The sequence below is a fragment of the Carassius gibelio genome, chromosome A11 (genome assembly GCF_023724105.1).
Source record: "Carassius gibelio isolate Cgi1373 ecotype wild population from Czech Republic chromosome A11, carGib1.2-hapl.c, whole genome shotgun sequence".
Classification (NCBI taxonomy): domain Eukaryota; kingdom Metazoa; phylum Chordata; class Actinopteri; order Cypriniformes; family Cyprinidae; genus Carassius; species Carassius gibelio.
In genome coordinates, this window is record NC_068381.1 from 18,366,197 (window position 1) to 18,384,052 (window position 17,856).

Sequence of the window (17,856 nt, forward strand, 5' to 3'; positions counted from 1 at the left end):
TTTCCTTGTAGGCTTTCCTTGTAGGCTTTACTTTATGAATGGAAGGCTAGTCGTGCAATTCAAAGCCATGGAAGCTGGAAAAAACAGAAGTGAGAAACAATATATTCTTCTATATGCATTTCTCAAAGGAAAGTGATATATGATGGTCCACCTTGGCATGTATTAATGGAATTATGATTGGAGGTGTAAGCATTCAGTACACTGCTGTATCTTTCCAGTGTGCATACTCATTAATTTTCATAATTCATTTATATGATAATGAAAATATTTACTTGATAGTGTAGAGTATGTCTGTCTATATGTTTATTTTATGAAGGACAGGCACAGAGAAGGGCCACAGGTTCATAAAACATGTCTGATTAAACAGATTGCTTGTCCTCTGGCTCATTTATCAATTAGGTTATTTATTTTTTATTTTTTCTAAACTAGAGCAAAAACTGGGATGGAAGCAGGCAGCATTACATGCAGGTTGTTTAACACTAGTGTTTACAGTAGGGTTGCTTTTCAAGGGCACTTTTAATATTTTCTATGATATGCTGTCATTTTGATTTTGTATGCAATATTTTGCGGACAGCTGCAGCAGTTTTAGGTATTTTGATGCATGATGAGGATTGGCCAATGTAGTTTTGGGTAGAGGATGATGAATTTGTCTTTGTGGGCTCTCTGACATAAAACGAATGCTGAGATGGTCAGGCAAATGCAGGAGGAATGATGTATTGTGTAGTGTTTGATTCAGTTGCAGAGAGGTGTGAGGTGACCTTCTACAGAGATTATGTTCTTTCTTGTCAAGGTTATCGGAGGAGTTGTCCGATCACAGGAACTTGGTGCTCCGGCACCTCAGTCAGTTGGGGCATCAGGTCAACCGAGAAAAGAGCGAGCTCTTCCTGGTGCAGAGAATCTCTTATCTCAGTGTGGAGTTAGACTCAGTGAGTATGACGGCATGGCTCACCAGCGAGCGTGCCCAGTGCAGAAGAGGGGAACAGCTGTCCAAAGCCTCACAAGGCTGCCCGTCATGATTGAAGCAGTGGGCAGAGCAGCATTGAGACTGAGACTATTAACCACACAATATGGATAACATCATGGTGAAGCTCACGGCTTTGGAAAGGAAATTGGTGGATTTGGAGACCGAAAAAGACAATCATAGTGACCGTTAAATTGGAATGCGGCTTCTAGATCAAAAAAAAACTGGTATCTTATCTTCTTTCGGCTCCACTCCCAGCTTGGCCTTGGCTGGATAACAAATTTTCCCCTTGGCAACCATGGCAACGAGATGCTCTGCGTTCCTCAACCCGTTTCCCACAAGACACCTGCTGACTGTTGTTGACTCTGTCTAGGACCTGACCAAGGCTGTCTCCATGGCAACTTGCTGTGACGCTGTATAATCTGCGGACTGAGGCATCTAGAGAGAATCGCAACTCTCCAGGCCTACTAATACACAAACTCTTACACATATACAGATATGCACTCACCTCCCCACCCCCATCCCTCGCCTTCGCTGCTTTGTACCGCCAGTCTGTCAAGCGGGTCCGTGACCAGCGCTTTCTAGATGCAGGGTAGGACGGCTGCTGCCTGCACTGGATTACCTCGACCCCCCCAATTTCTGTCCCCAGTTGCAAAGTCGTGTGTTTCTGGTGTATGTGCTTTTGTTGCTGAGGTGTTTTTTTCATGTTCTCATACTGTACTCCCAAAAGGAGCATAGTATGGGTGTTGTTTTTTTTTTCTCCTCACTTTCCTAATGTTATGCTGTATTTTTTTCTTCAATTCCCTGTCTTCCTGTTCTGTCTACCCCATTGTATGTATGTTGTGTATGTATGGACAGGTTGATGGATAATTTTGCTGGTACTTGTGACTAGTGACAATAAAGGGCTACTACTACTACTACTACTACTACTATATGGGGCCACTTCAGCACTGGTTGCACTCCCTAGTCCCGAGATGGGCATGGCACCGCGGTAAACATCGTGTTTCACACCGATGTGTCATGGCCTATTCAGCCCCTGGTCGGACCTTGACCTTGTCGAACTGGGGTCGACAAACTAGTCGATTCAGGGAAGCCCAGGTAGACCTGTTTGCTTCCCATGAGTCCTCCCACTGCCAGCTGTACTGTTCCCTGTCCCAGGCCCCCCTGGACACGGATGCACTGGCAGACAGCTGGCCTCTGGCGAAATACGCATTTCCCCCCAGTGAGCCAGCTCGCACAGAGGCTGTGCAAGGTCAGGGAGCACGAGGAACAGGACCTGTTGGTTGCGCCTTACTGGCCCACCCGGACCTGGTTTTCGGAACTCATGCTCCTCGTGACAGATCCTCCCTGGCTCATCCCACTGAGGAGGGACCTACTCAGTGGTTGGGCACCATTTGGCACCCGCGTCCAGATCTTTAGAACCTCCATGTGTGGCTTCTGTACGGGACGCATCAGACCTAAATTATCTGTCACCGGCGGTAGCAGACATTATCACTCAAGCTAGAGCCCCCTCTATGAGGCAGGCCTATGCTCTGAAGTGGAGTCTGTTCACGAATTGGTGTTCTTCTCACCGAGAAAACCCTGGAGATGCTCAGTCAGAGTCGTGCTTTCTTTCCTTCAAGTAAGGTTGGAGCATAGGCTGTCACCCTCCACCCTGAAAGTGTATGTGGCTGCCATTACAGCCCATCACGATGCAGTGGACGGTCGGTCCCTGGGGAGGCATGACCTGATCGTTAGGTTCCTGAGGAGTGCCAGAAGGTTAAATCCTCCTAGGACACCCCATGTTCCTTCCTGGGAACTCTCTGTTTTTCTGGCGGGACTTCAGAGGGTTCCCTTTGAACCACTGGATTCAGTCCTCCTCCTATGCTCTGGCAGATATTTGTCGAGCTGCGGGCTGGGCAAAACCTAACACCTTCGCGAGGTTCTACAACCTTCGTGTAGAGCCAGTTTCTTCCTGTGTGTTGTGGAACAGGTAATTGGCGGTAAGGGCTGGCTGGGTGTCACACTTGCTGCACCATTCCCAAACACGGGGATGTGAGCACCTTTCTTCTCCCAGTAGAGTTCCCCAGTTGGCGTACCCTGTTTGAGCATCCTCCAGCAACCTCGGCAGTCACATTTGGCGAAGCAGTCTGTCACCAGGCCCAGTACTGGCATTAGCATGGGCTAGATGTCCATATGGCTTGATACCCTACAGGTAATCCCATACGTGTTTTCTTCCACTGTAAGGTTTGCCTCTTGGCAAACCCGTGTCTTCCCTTGACGGACCCGTTCTGTCAGTCTCTTCTGGCTGCTGTTCCATCCCTACTCTATGGTAAGACCTGCCTCAGAGACCCTTTCCATATGTAGTACTGCCCCCTGGTTCAGTCCATGTCAGTATCTCCACATGTCACCTCCCTACAGGTAGTATGTGGTCTCCGTAGCGGCCTGTTCCTAGGCTTGCTTCCCCATTGTCTTGCCAAGCTGAAAGAACAAATAGGGAATATTTGAAACAATCTTTCACCGAAGGTTGAAATCCCTTCCACTAACTTTGTGTGGACGGAACAGCAGCATGGCCTTCTCCAGCAGCGATGTACTCACCCTTTAGCCCCTTCAGTACCAAAGTCAGTGCTTTGGGCTTTGGGAAGATTACGACCTTAAGCGTAGCTTTTGGGGCACGCCACGGCTTGCCGACAAATGCAGCGCCACAGGGTTGTGATGGTGTTCAGGTTGTGGCATTTTCCATAGGACCCGACATAACTTCAAGTGACTGACAGATAGGGAATGTCTCGGGAAAGTACGTAACCCTCATTCCCTGATGGAGGGAACGGAGACGTTATGTCTCTATGCCACAACCTTGAACTGGTCACTGTTGCCGGGACACGTTCTCAGCTCCTCAGCGTAAAACCTGCACGATCGGGTCATGCCTTCCCAGGGACCGACCATCAACTGTTATACCCATTGGCACCGGGAGTGGCTCATGTATGTTAAATCCACTAGCCAATTTTTATTGCAGTTTTCTCTTAAACTTAGAGATGATTGGCCTCCCAAGCGAGACCCCATATGTCGTTCGACATAACATCTCCATTCCCTCCATCAGGGAGCATGGGCTACGTACGTAACCAAGACGTTCCCTGAGAAAGGGGAATGGGTACTGCGCCTTGCTAGACGCATATGGGAAAAAGCCTTTTTTCTCCTGAACTAAAGCCTTTTTCATTCACGCAGTGACCCTACATGGCCTTTGGTTCGTGCAGTATATTAGAAAACTAACCATTGGCCACGCAGCGGACCTGCATGAGCCTATGGCGACAAAGCTGTAACTGAGTACGTTCCTCAATACTACACTCATACTGTATCTTGCTAGAAGCATATGGGAACATCGAACAATCATGCCATGCTAATGTGGTGGAAAAGGACTAAAAGTTTCAAACATCCATAAGCATCCAGTGCCCATAGAGAAGTTAACAGCTACCCAAGGCTAAGATGGGCTGAGCTCCCTGAGTACTCCTGTAACATCGACACCCAGCTAAGGTTGGAACTAGGCAGCTGATTAACGGGGTATTTGAGTGAACTGCAGTGAATAACCTTGTTTTATTGTCTCCAACACCCAGTTTGACATTACAGGGATGGTCTGCCAGGCTGCTCATAGCAGATGGGGGGAGGGGCGGGCCATCTTCATTAAAGAACGCAAGCCAAGAGAAAAGGATAGCGAGACATCAACTCTCGTATTAAGAGCAGTCTGTCTCAGTAGACAATTAGGGACACTGATCTTCACTTGTAAACATACCGCCAGATCAAAGAGCTGCCTGGAGAGTGATACAACTGAGGGCTTTGCCGGTATTAAAATCACCCAAGCCTGATCGTTCATACCCATTTCTACCTCAGAGTAACTGGGAGGAGAGAAACACAAGAGCAGGGGAGGTGGAGCTCAGCGCACACACAAATGCGAAGGAGAAACGTGAAAGCAGGGCTGCCTTAAGTGGAGGTGGTCCGGGAGTGGAGAAGAGCTAGTCTCAGTGAGCTAGGAGTCTCTGCATGGGGGCTGCCCAGACAGGTTACACACTAACTGTTCTTGTGCATCGTGCAAGATTCTCTGCATGAGCCACAGTCGTAGCCTGACATTTGCAACAACCTTGCTAGATTTTGCTCTCTTAGGGCTTACCTGCTAGAAATAAGCTCTTTCAGAATCACCGGATTGCAGCAGAGGAACAGGACCGGAACTGCTGCAACACTGAGGTGCAAAAAGAGCCAGCAGCTGAGCAGGGAGGTCTCAGTCCAGCTGCGTGGTGTGTCAATGATGAGCAGGCTTTCAGGATCTGTGATGAGCCTGTAGTCGTTGCTGGAGAAGAAATCAGAAAATCCTGTGGCGAACGCCCGCTTATGTAGAAAGATGCCCCGGCCATTCTGGCGGGCTTTGGCAGGCTTTGGTGAGATTCATCACCATAGGTTCATGCAGCTCTGCTGCGTGGCCATTGGTTTGTTTTGTTATACACTGCACAAGCCAATACAGTGTCACTGCATCAATGAAAAAGGCTTCAGTTCAGGAGAAAAAAGGCTTTTTTTTCTTATATGAGTCTAGCAGTACGAGTGTAGTCTGAATTGACAGTGAAACATTTGAAAAAAAGGGGATGTGTTCTGAAGAGCTCAGTGAATACAAGCATGGCACAGTGATAGGATATCATCTTTGCAATAAGTCAATTTGTGAAATTTCATCCCTGCTAGATAATTCATGGACAACTTTAAGTGGTATCATTGGAAAGTAGAACCATTTAGAAACAGCAGCCACAAAGTGGAAGAATGTGTAAAGTCACCAATGATCTGCAGATTTCATAGCTGAAAAGTTCCAAACTTTCACAGGGATTAATCAGATGAAGTGTGTAAAACACAGTGTCTCTGGACTCTGCAGCAGTGGAAAAGTACTATGGAGATAACCCATAATATGTGACAGATCAGAGCAATCTTTAATTTAACATGAAATCATCAAAATTGCTACTCTATATCAATACATTCACTTATAAGAAAAATACTGAATAATAAGAACAATCATTAACAAGTAATAAATAACAAAATGTCAAATCTATACACATTTTTACCAGAACATTCTTGTGAACCGCTAGCAACTATGCTAGGCCCATTTCTATTAATGACAGTACCCCAGTGCATGAAGTAAGGTCCATAAAGACAGTTGCATGAGTTTGGTTTCAGAAGAACCAAAGCCTTGACCTCAACTCCATTGAATACCTTTGGGATGTACTGAAATGGATATTTCTAGTCTATTATAGCTTCAAAACTTGGGGTTTAAAGCTATTAGCATGAAGCTTTGAACCAATACTTTTATCCATGTTTATTATCAACAATTTTGTGAGAGAAGGTGAACACGAAGGTTCTTGGTGGAACACTTGTGGATGTAAAGTACACATAGAGTAATAATAAAGCAGAAACAACATCATAAAATACCACAGGAATTCATTGGTCAAAAGTTGATGGAGGACTGCACCCACAATCAATTTCTAAATGAGATTACAGAAGCGTCTTGAATCTTAGAGGCTGCATGATTTGATTTGGTTTATTATGGTGAACTGAAGACAGAGACCATTGAGCGATGAATAGTATCTTCATTCAATATTTACAGAAGTTCAGTGATTATGACCTATGACATCACAATCAATTCTCATGTCCCTGATAAAAAATCTTGTTCCTCTTAAATCAATTATCGCATGTGTCTGGCACATGTGCTACATCTCAAGTGTCACCTTCAAAACACACACACAGGAGTCTAAACTCTGCTGTTAATTCATTTGTTTGATGAAGGACTATGTGTATTCCTGTTGTCATGGCCTTGAATTATGAATCATGAAAGCACTGTATTTTTCACAGGAAAGGAGACTGCTGGCTGGGTATTAGTGCTGCCATTGAAATGTGTGTTGTATCCTACAAGCCCTCCATCACGTGAAAGGTCATAGCGACAAAGTCATCAATAGGGTGTTTGGGGCCCCTTTGGGAGCCCTGTAGGCTTGAAAACAGCTGTCCGGCCATTGGTCTAATCCTTTCTGTGCTCCTTTAGATGGCCCTTATCCATCTCTGCTTGTTCACCTAATCTCATTTTGGCAACTAATGCCTTGCCCCTGAAAAGTATGCTGACAGATCACTTGGAAATAATGACTTGCATACACCAACAAATTGGATCTCTTGAGTTCTTTAACCCTGACTCTTATTTACTAGTCTGCACTAAGTAACAATTGTATTTTAAGTCTGAGTAAGATGTATTGGGGCTGGAGTTTGAGATTCATGAATTGGCTGGCCTTCTGTTACAGGTGCATTTGAGTATCTCATTCTGCATTTTGCATTTTGCATTTATGCTATGGCATTTGTAACACATTGTGCATTTTAATATCTAAATGGTATAAGATATTCAATAAGATATTCAGAAAACAAAATGTAATAGAGGGACATGGTCTGCCATGATGTTGTTAATCAGAGATTCTGCTTTAAATATATTTAAAATATATAATAAAATACTTATTTACTTTCCTCTCAGAGTTCAGATGAGGTAATTTGGCATCTGTGCCCCATTGTCAGTGTTTTAATAGTTTTTAATCCGTGCTCATAGGGCTGTAGTACTCAAGTCCGGTCTTGGACTCGAGTCCGGACTTGAGACATTTTTCAAAGCACTCAGCAGCCTGCAATCTATGCTCGTGATCCCGTGGAGTCTATTGTTGCTATGCAACCATGACCCGCAACCATGACAGCAGCATTATAATGTAAATGAAATGTAAATAAAGTACATAAAATAATTTGACCATACAGCTCCAAACTTGGTCCTAGAAGGCCAGTGTCCTTTAGAGTATAGCTCCCACCCTAATTAAACCACTTGAACCAGCTAATGAAGCTCTTACTAGAAACACTAGCGTCTTCCAGATAGTGTTAAGGCCAGCTGGAGCTAAACTCTGCAGGGCACTGGGTCTAGTTTGGAGACCCCTGTCTTACAGGGTTGTTTCATGCTTTTTGATCATTAGAAAATATTATTGTAAAATTATTTTCCTAGAATAGGAGATATGCTGTCTCTCTGATCACATACAATATCAGTAGTTAAGTATGTGCTCTTGAAGAAGAAGATGAGAAGTTGAGGAAGACTCATTTGGACTCGGTCTTGACTTGGACTTGAAACTTTTGGACTTGGACTTGACTTGAACTCGGACATCTTTGGACTCGGTCTCGATTAGTCCTGGGCTTAGACTTGACTTGGACTCGACAAAGCTGGACTTAACTACAGCTCTACGTGCTCATTGCAAACTGAATCCTTGTATGGCCTTTGAAGCTAATGAGCTTGTTTGTCTTGCTGACATTAAGGGCAGTTAAACGTATCTGCTGCCTTACTATTTTAAGCTGTTTCTTTGCTGTTAAGTAACTCAGTATTTATGGGGACACCAAGAAATGTATGGTCGTTCATGAGTTTTGCTTTCATTTGTTAATGGTGAGTGCATTTTGATGATTTGCCAAGTACTACATCCTCCTTCCTCTTTCAGATGACTACATTTCTAAGATGGATCCTTTGATAATGTATGTGACTGACAGATCTACATGTCCTGCATTGATATGTCCAAACCTTCAGTAGAAGATGGATAGGAGGACATGATCACACAAAGTGCCTTTTCAAGACTTGTGTGAAGTGCTTTTGCTTTCAAGTTATTTACAGCAAAATGCCTTATCAAGCTGTTTCTGCTATTCCTTGGAAAAATCTCACAAATACTGTCAAGAACAGGTTGGGACCATATTTTACTCCAAATTTGATGAAACAAAATAATTAAAAAAAATCAATCAATTAATCAATAAGTCAATCAAATATATTACTGTATTATACATTGAAGAGTTATTTAAAAAAATATTTCAGATAAAAAATAATTTAGCCATTTTTATCGTAATAGTACTGAATACAAGCTTCATTTTTTTATGCAGATTAATGGCAAATTATATAAATAATTTATTTTGAATAATGTGAAATGTGAATATGATATATTTTTATGAAATCCACTTTCTTATATCTTTCTTTGTTGTGAGTCGAAACAGTTTTAGATTACATTTAAAATTATAGTACAAAGAAAAAAATGTATGTCACGTCATCACCATCCTTACTTGGCTTTTATAAAATGTATGTGTCTTATTTGTTTGCATACAAGCTAGTGTTCAAGATGCAATCATGACACTGGTACCACGGGTCAACCTTTATGACTGTCTGCAGGTCAAAGGTCAGCATGTGATACATTGGCCCCATGAGCAGTTATTCCATATACAGGTTTGGGTGATTGTTGATGTGATAACTCTTTGTAGTCTGTGAGCCTTCATGCTTTTGGCCTTTAAGTCAGCAGAGTTGACACTCGTTCATAGAATCCAAGATCAGAATTCCCACATGCTGCAGATAGGCTGTAAGCATTATCTGTGAACAGGCTCCATGCAAAATATTAAATTTAAAAGAACTGCAGAACACTGCAGACACTCAAGCCAAGTCATCTCAGTGCTGCATTGACCAGCTGATTGATTTTGTCATAGGCCTAAATGCCCATATATGCAACCATATTCTTTATTATCTTCCTAGCTACCCACCAGGAGAAAGCTGCTTAGATCTCGAGGGTGCATTTAGAGGCTGCAAGACACTTGGCTTTTGATGCGCCTTTGTGCACAAATCAGAGTACATTTCAATCAAAAACATGTTCCATTTAAAGTCTATGCTTAAAAGAGGACTATATCAGGGCTCTGTCCTTTGATAGTTTCTCTACATGATAATTCTTATGGCTGTGAATGAGATGATGGTGTGATAACTTTAGAGCATCCTTAAACTTTTACTGGTAAGCCAGTGCTGATCAGAAAATTGAATCTAAATAAGATTTATATACAGACACAGGTGATCTAAGCTACATTGTAAGAGTTTTTCAAATTAAAACAAGCTTAAATACAATGCCCCCCTCTTTCAACAGCACCTGCTTATTAGGCGTTTTCTTTTGTTGTGGCAGACTGGATGAGCCTCACCTAAGGGTTAGTTCACCTAACAATTTAAATTATGTCATGAATGACTCACCGTCATGTCGTTCCAAACCCGTAAGACCTCCATTCATCTTCGGACCACAGTTTAAGATATTTTAGATTTATTCCGAGATCCTTTTGTCCCTCCATTGAAAATAAATGTACGGTATACTGTCTATGTTCAGAAAGGTAATTCAAACATAATCAAAGTAGTCCATGTGACATCAGAGGGTCAGTTAGAATTTCTTGAAGCATAAAACACATTTGATCCGATTGCTCGATTAATCGATGGAATTTTTCGGTAGAATACTCGATTACTAAAATATTCGATAGCTACAATCGTAGAATGTACCGCCTTACAGAGTTGAAAGAAAAAAAAAAATAAATAACTTGTTTGTCCAACTAACTGTATTCACAATTCACAATCACCATTGTTTGAGTTTTCGTAAAAAAAACAAAAACAAAAAAAAAAACTATCATTTCATGCTGTCTGGACATTTTGATTCACAGGTTCAGTTGTTTATACACATTCATTACATAGATCTCACAACTGCTTGGTTGGACAGTGATTTTGTGTAAGCTGTGCTTCATAAATTGCTACTCTATTGAACATAGACAATGGTGCTTTCACTATTATTCCTGCATCTGTACAAATAAGACCCATTTTATTTGATTAAATTGATTAATTAGGACTTAAATATGCTAATTTCCATAACTGATTTTAATATTGTTTTGTTACTTCTGAGGTTTTTCAGCTAAGATTAAAATAATTATTAAACAGCAGCAGTTCCGGTGCACTCAGTGTCTAAATTCACTAATCTGCTTTGTGAGGCTTCTGGTGCAGGAATTCAATTCATTTCAAAGCAGCTTTAAAGAAAATAAATGTTTCAACATTACAGTTAAATATTTAATACAGTTAAAATTATCATAATTTACTCACCCTCATTTTGTTCAAAGCCTGTATGAGTTTTTTTTTTCTACCATTGAGCACAAAAGAAGATGCAAGAGACAACATCAACAAATCATGCACTTATTTAGTGTCACATATTTACTAAGCAGAAACAAAGAACACATTAAATCAATGATGTAATGATGTAATGATGAATATTACAATATAAGAAAAATGTGTAAGTTTTTCCATAAGAGTCTGGATCCAGTCTTGACACACTTGAGTCCAGGGGAGTGACAACATAAGTAGTTGTTAAACGAATGCAGAAATGTTGTTCCTTTTAAGGGTTTAAAATGTCTTGCTTATCGTTATGTATTCTTCTAAACGAGGTGGCAGCAGAAATCACATAGAACAGAATGACATATTTCATATTGAGTAAATAAGTAAACTTAATTTAATAATGCAATTGAAAGCATAATGTTAATTATGATACACAATTTAACAATAAAATGTTAATGCCACAGTCTCCATATTCATAAGGATTCATTTGCAAATTTATTTCTAAGTTTGTAAAGTCAATCATACATAAATCATTTTCGTATTAGTTGTCGTCAATACGTCGGTATTGTACATTTAGATGCCGTAAATACGGCAGTATTTTATGTTTTAGTTTATGTGCAAATGTAAGTAAATGTACATTTTGACTTAATTCTCATGGGATCATGTTGTTTAGTCGGTAAATAAGTTAACTGTCACATCTCCCAGATACTCGTAGGATGGCTGTAAATGGTTTATGGTAACGTTTTGGACAGGACCTCAGTGCACCTTTAGTCTAGGAATAACTAAGATGGCTTGGTTGCTTGAATTTAAAATGGTAAAACTTTTTTTTATCTGTACAAAAGTATTCTGCGGAATTTGAGAAAAGGTTTTAAGGTCATTTACAGTACATTTATAGCACATTCAAACATGAATCTGTTTTTTTTTTATGTAGTTATAAATGGTTATGAATACTCTAATTAACAAAGCAGCATGTTACATCCAGATGCCTTGCCTCTCCCTTTGTGTATCTCACAGGTTCTTGATGTGAACACATTTAATTAGTCATTATTATAATAACACATAGACTCAAATGTGCCCACGTGCACATGCACGCACGTCTGATTCTATCACTGTCAGCGCACCCGTGAGAGATCGGCAGTCAGCATTAAACTGGTGATGAAATCTTTCATCACTGCCTTATTGATGTAGCTGTACTTGTGGGATCCTATTTGCTACCAAACCACTCCTGCAAACAAACTTAATGAGACAACATTTCAACACTTGCATTGCTTCTGATAGCATTTGAAAACACAGGAACTCCCTCTAGCCCTCAGTCTGGATGCATCTGCTCCCTGAATAAGCTCTAGTTATCGGCAAGCTAAACTGACAGCTGAAGCCCACTGTTCTCTGGGTGTGTTTGGGAGCTGTTTTTCCTCTCTTCTCAGGTAGATGAAACGCAGTATGCCAAAGGCCATGTTTGGATGGAAAATGAAATTAAAGTGTGTGTTTTTCACCTTGAGGTGGTTTCTGCGTGGTGAATCATTGGTTATTCATCATACTTAACTTTATGCAATACCACACTCCATCAGGAGTCTGCTGTTAGTTCATTCATCACTGCCATAGTGCAACAGCTTTGTTATTACATTGTAATATAATGTTAACAAGCTTCTTTTCATTACAATCGGTCTTGTCCTTGACAAAGGTGGTGAAAATTTTAAGCCAGTGATTAAAGATACTACTTTACACAATCAGTGCTCCTCATATGCACCACATGAGAGACTCGACTTACTCCTCCAGTTTAGTCTGATGTTAACCTATAGCTAAACAAATCACATAATAAGCACAACAAAAATTTAACACTTTTATATCAGTATATTTCACTGCTGATTAAATATATAATCCAATATATTATGCACACATACTGTACATTTTCCTCTGTTTCATCCATCATTTAGAATGGAACTTTTTGCTCAAATGCAATTATCTTTAAAGGAAACGTGGAATTATAAATTCTGATATCATATGATACATCTTAGAGGGCAGTCTAGCATAATTAGCAGTGTTGGTTGCTAAGCATCACTATTATTTTCAACCTCATGTGCCTGTGGTGACATTTCTGCAAAATGATGTTACAGTATGTTGCTTCTTAAAAATTTAGCAACGCTTTAAATGAGAAATGTCCCATGTCCCAAAAAAACATGTTCAGTTTTATCTGACACAGGTTAACATGAATCTGGCAAAGTTTTGTTATGTTGCTTGTTGTTAGTTTTGTACCGCAGCAGTTTGGAACTGAAATATCCAGTTCTTGGATCCAACCATGCCATTTTAGCTTTTTTACGAGTCTTAAAAATTCTCTTTTATGATGACTTACATTTCATGAGACTTAGCACTCTGCATCACAACGTTGTAGCAGGTGCACTACTGAGCAAGTTTACTAAGTAATAGCTATATATGAAGCTGGTTATGTGATTCAAATGTCAAAATGTATTGGTTTACAATGGTAAAAGTGTTTTGAGGTCATAACGCTGTATTGTGCAGGGAACTGAATGAAAACAAGTATTTATTAACTTCCATTAGTGTTGATTTAAGTGCCATCACATTAGTGAAAAGGGGTCTACTGTCAGTAGTGTAATGATGAAAGTGTAGCAATGAAAATGACACAGAAGGTATTTACAAACCATGAAGCATGGTGGATCCTTGTGACCAGCTTGAACCCATTGTGAAATCCACTTATATAAATATTTTACCCTTGTGCAAAATTTTATGAATTTGTATTGAAATGACTGGATTTTCCAAAAACAGTTTAATGTGACGCCATTTTCCTACTGGGCCATTACTGTAAAAATATTTACATTGCATACTATTTTTTTTTGAGAACCATCTAGAGAGTAATAAATACACAGAATGGAAGAGCTACCCTAGCCATACTGCTACAGTATTTGTACACTCTGTACCCTTACTGATAAAGAAGAGAGATTTCTGTGTTTGTACACTGAGCCAGACTAGATTAGTCTGTTGTTTCACTGACATCACCTAAGGATATGAATGCAAAATGCCATAAGAAATCTCAAAAAACTTTTGACTGCTGGGCCTCAACGAGATATTCTTTTTCCAATGGACTAGCCAAAGACAAGTATTATATATTATATTACAAGTATTTTATATATATATAAAACAGGGTACATCTCAGCCTCGAGTGGCTTATTGTTGCCTTTGTGCTCAAACTGGACATGAGGTCAGATCTCACATGGATGTAGCCTAAGGTCTGCTTTTGAAACATGTTATTGCAATGCATGAAATTAATTTGGCTCTTTGGAATTTCATAACATAATTCAAATTACATATGTGTATGTGATGGCAATATATATATATATATATATATATATATATATATATATATATATATATATATATATATATATATATATATATAGAGAGAGAGAGAGAGAGAGAGAGAGAGAGAGAGAGACCTAATGCATAGCTCTAATATAATATTATACATAAGATGTTCCCCTTCAGAAACTTGAACTGCATCGAAAAACACTATGGGAACGCCCTTCAGTGTGACCGGCTCTGAAGCCCATGTGTAATCAGTCCAATGGATGGGTGAGATGTCATAGGCCGGGTGACGTAGCAACCAGGAAACTATAACTCAGTCTCCTGGATGTGGTTCTAGAAGCTCTTTGTAAGACTCCATTCGAGCCTATTGAAGAAGTTTATGATCACTATCTCATTTAAGACTGCCTTTCTTCTGGCTATTAATTCTCTAGAGAGAGTTGGGGATCTTCTGGCCCTCTCGGTGGCCCCTTCCTATCTTGACTTTATGCCAGGCATGGCAAAAGTGTTTCTCTACCCTCATGCGAGGTATAATCCTACTGTCCACTCTGTTACACCACAGCCTATAATGCTACATGCCTTCTTTCCACCTCCCTTCAAGGAGGCTGACCAGCAGAAGCTTAACTGGATGTGTCCAGTGTGAGCACATGCGATTCAGAGTCAGTCATGCTGAAGGGCGTTCCCATAGCGAATTGGATAACACTGGGAAAACGTACCCGTTCCACTTGGAATAGGGACTGCTGCGGAAGCCCCATCCTTCCCAAAGGAGTGAGAAGGCTCACTGGGGGAAACCTATATTTGCATAGGTCCCACAGCCAGCTGAGTGCCAGGTGGCTGTCGGACCAGGTGGCTGTCAGGGAGTAGAACAACTGGCAGTGAGAGGTCTCTGGAGAAGCAAACATGTAAAGCGACTCCGAACCGTCTCCAAATCAGCTGGACCATCAGGGGATGGAGTTGCCATTCTCCCGGGAGCATTGCTCGAGACAGCTCGTTGGCTGTACAATTGAGCAGGCCTGAAATGTGAATGGCACAAAGTGACCTCAGATCCTTCTGACTCCAAAGAAAAAGGTGGCGGGGGAGTTGCGACATGTGACAGGAGAGCAGACCACCTTGTCGGTTGATGTATGCAACGGTCGATGTGTTGTCCGTTGGGACCAGTACATGCTTGCCTCATAAGTGACCTTTGAGACGGTTTAAGGCAAGGCGCACTGCTAACAACTCTAGGCAATTGATGTGCCACTCTAGCTGAGCTTGCCATCTCTGGATCTGACTCAGGCTTTCCCACTGTCCTGGAGGGCGGCAGCACGGCCGAATCTTCATCAGACAGCTCTCCCTCCGATGCTGAGATTGACATCTGGTCAGGGGGAGGCCCACTGGATACTGCTGGTACGCTCTTTAAAGAGAGCCAAGCACGTTCTGTGGGTCTGGATCGGAGGTGCAAGAGGAGTGATGGTCCCAAGAGGGTTGGTTCAAACCACACGCGCTACTGTCGGAAATGGTTCTCATCTGTCGGCCACCAGAACGAGCCCCAGATTGCAGCATCGGCAACGGGACTTCAGCCCCCTGAAGGTATCAGAGCCTGGTTCACACCTCTGAGATGGTTATCTTCGCGCAGTAGAACGCAAACTGAGATTTTCAGCTCAAAACGTTGCAGTCTCTCGGTCTTATAATGTAAGTAGATGGGAATCAGAGCTAAAATATACAATAAAACAAACAAAACCAAATTAATCCCTGCAGATCGTGACGATATATTGATTTGTACAGACACAAAATGATGGGTCTGTACAATAAACTGAATAGTATTTATATTGTTTTTTTACCTTACGCAGAGTCCAAACTGTTAGAACTCTCCAGAGCTTGTCCTCACGCAGGCGCATGAGGAGCAGGCTCATAAGTGCATTATCGCCACCTATCTCTCAAATGGATCATTGACACGCTATCTATAATCTCAATTAGGAGTGTTAATGGTCCACTTGAGAGATAGGTGGCGGTAATGCACTTTTAAGTCTGCAATAAAGAAGAAGTAGTCTCCTCACCTGTCTGCTTGAGAACACGGATAGGAGGACGCGCTCAGGAGAGTTCTAACCGTTCAGACATTGCATGAACCAGAGGTAAATATTTTTTATAAATATTGTTCAGTTTCTTGCATAGATCGTTTTGTGTCTTTACACATCAATTTATCATCAAGAGCCACAGGGTTTAATTTGGTTTTGTTTGTGTATGTTTTTTTTTTTTTTTATATATATTTTTTATTGTATGTTTTAGCCATGATTCCCATCAACTTACTTTATAAGAGTGATAGACTGCAACGGTTTGAATTAAAAATCCTGGTTTGTGTTCCACAGAAGAAACAAAGTCACCTACATCTTGAATGCACTGGTGGTAAGCAGATAAACATAAACATTTTTGGGTGAATTATCCCTTTACTTGTAAAATTATATTTTTAATTGCAGCCCTTGTAAACATACATTTGAATACAAGTAAAAAGTAGCTGTAGAGAAAATGTCCAGTGCTTACCATCATTAGAATTTTGTTTTGTGCTTATGAGGCCAGAGCTGAGTGTAATGTTAGATTTTATTTACCTTTATTTTGTGTGTTGTGTTGTGATAAAATATATAATGTTTCCTGTATGTGTTTCATGCTGTCACAGGGATTTCAGTGGTTTTGCAGTTATGAACACCTGAGCCCAATTCCACAGGGGGGAAGTGGTCGATATGTCTTTACAGGCCACTGTGGAAAACAAGGAGGTGTTGCGATGCAGTCAACCTTTTGTTTTAAGGGGTCATGACATGCTGGGGCTGCAAGCAAAGCTCTGACATATAAAGAGCTTTAGGATTGTCTGATATTTACAGACAGAAGAAATGCACTTTCACAGTGAATTTGTGAGTACTGGTATCTGAATGTACGTTTTGATTAAAGAAAAAGAGGACAATTGAATCCAAAAAAATAGACCAATAAATAAATAAAACTGCAAATAAGCTTTGCATGAATATGACTGTGATTTAAAATATACAGTAGTGATTGATTTAAGACAACACAGGAGCACTCTATTTAATGGAGCAATTTTTGGACAATTGTTGTTTTTGGACAATTTCTTTGCAGTGCTACATGCGCTTCTCATTGAATGGAAGTCTGTGAGGGCATCGGGAGTGCTTTTTGCATTGGGGAAAATAAAATGTTTGATTGCTTACTGATTGCTTTTATTGATTTTTGTCCTCCTTTATATGCTTTAGCCCGAATCTCATGCAGTTGTTTTATTTGACGGCTTGAACTCATTTTTAGTTTTATGTGTTGTTTATTACTTCTAGTTTATTAGATTAATCCAAATCTAGAAGCCTGAATTTACAAAACATTATTAAAGGGGTCATATGAAGTTGCTAAAAATAAAAAAAATTTGTGTATGTGGTGTAATGCAATGCGGTTTAAAACTCATTCCACTCCGGTGTGTCGCACGTGGTAAACTCCATACTTTTAGTGTTATTGTATGTCTGCACTATGCTTTCTCTGGAAGCTCCTGTCATAAAGTCAAATTCCTTCCAGGTTGCCTTGGTTTTATCCTTTGTAATAAAACTCTTCTGATTCTGATTCGGTCATGTCTGTGTTTCATGATTTGAGGTGTTCCTGCTAACTTCTGTTG

General features: G+C 40.8%; 1 long non-coding RNA gene across 2 annotated transcripts; it reads left to right on the top strand.

The window, feature by feature from the left end:
- The first annotated feature begins 16,270 nt into the window (after positions 1-16,270).
- Positions 16,271-17,409, top strand: LOC128021911 (uncharacterized). 2 transcript variants are annotated; one of them, XR_008185812.1, is made up of 2 exons: positions 16,271-16,330; positions 16,870-17,409. It is a non-coding gene; the product is annotated as an uncharacterized LOC128021911 (long non-coding RNA). The 2 variants fall into 2 exon arrangements; XR_008185811.1 differs by lacking the exon at positions 16,271-16,330 and adding an exon at positions 16,491-16,601.
- The last annotated feature ends 447 nt before the right edge of the window (positions 17,410-17,856 follow it).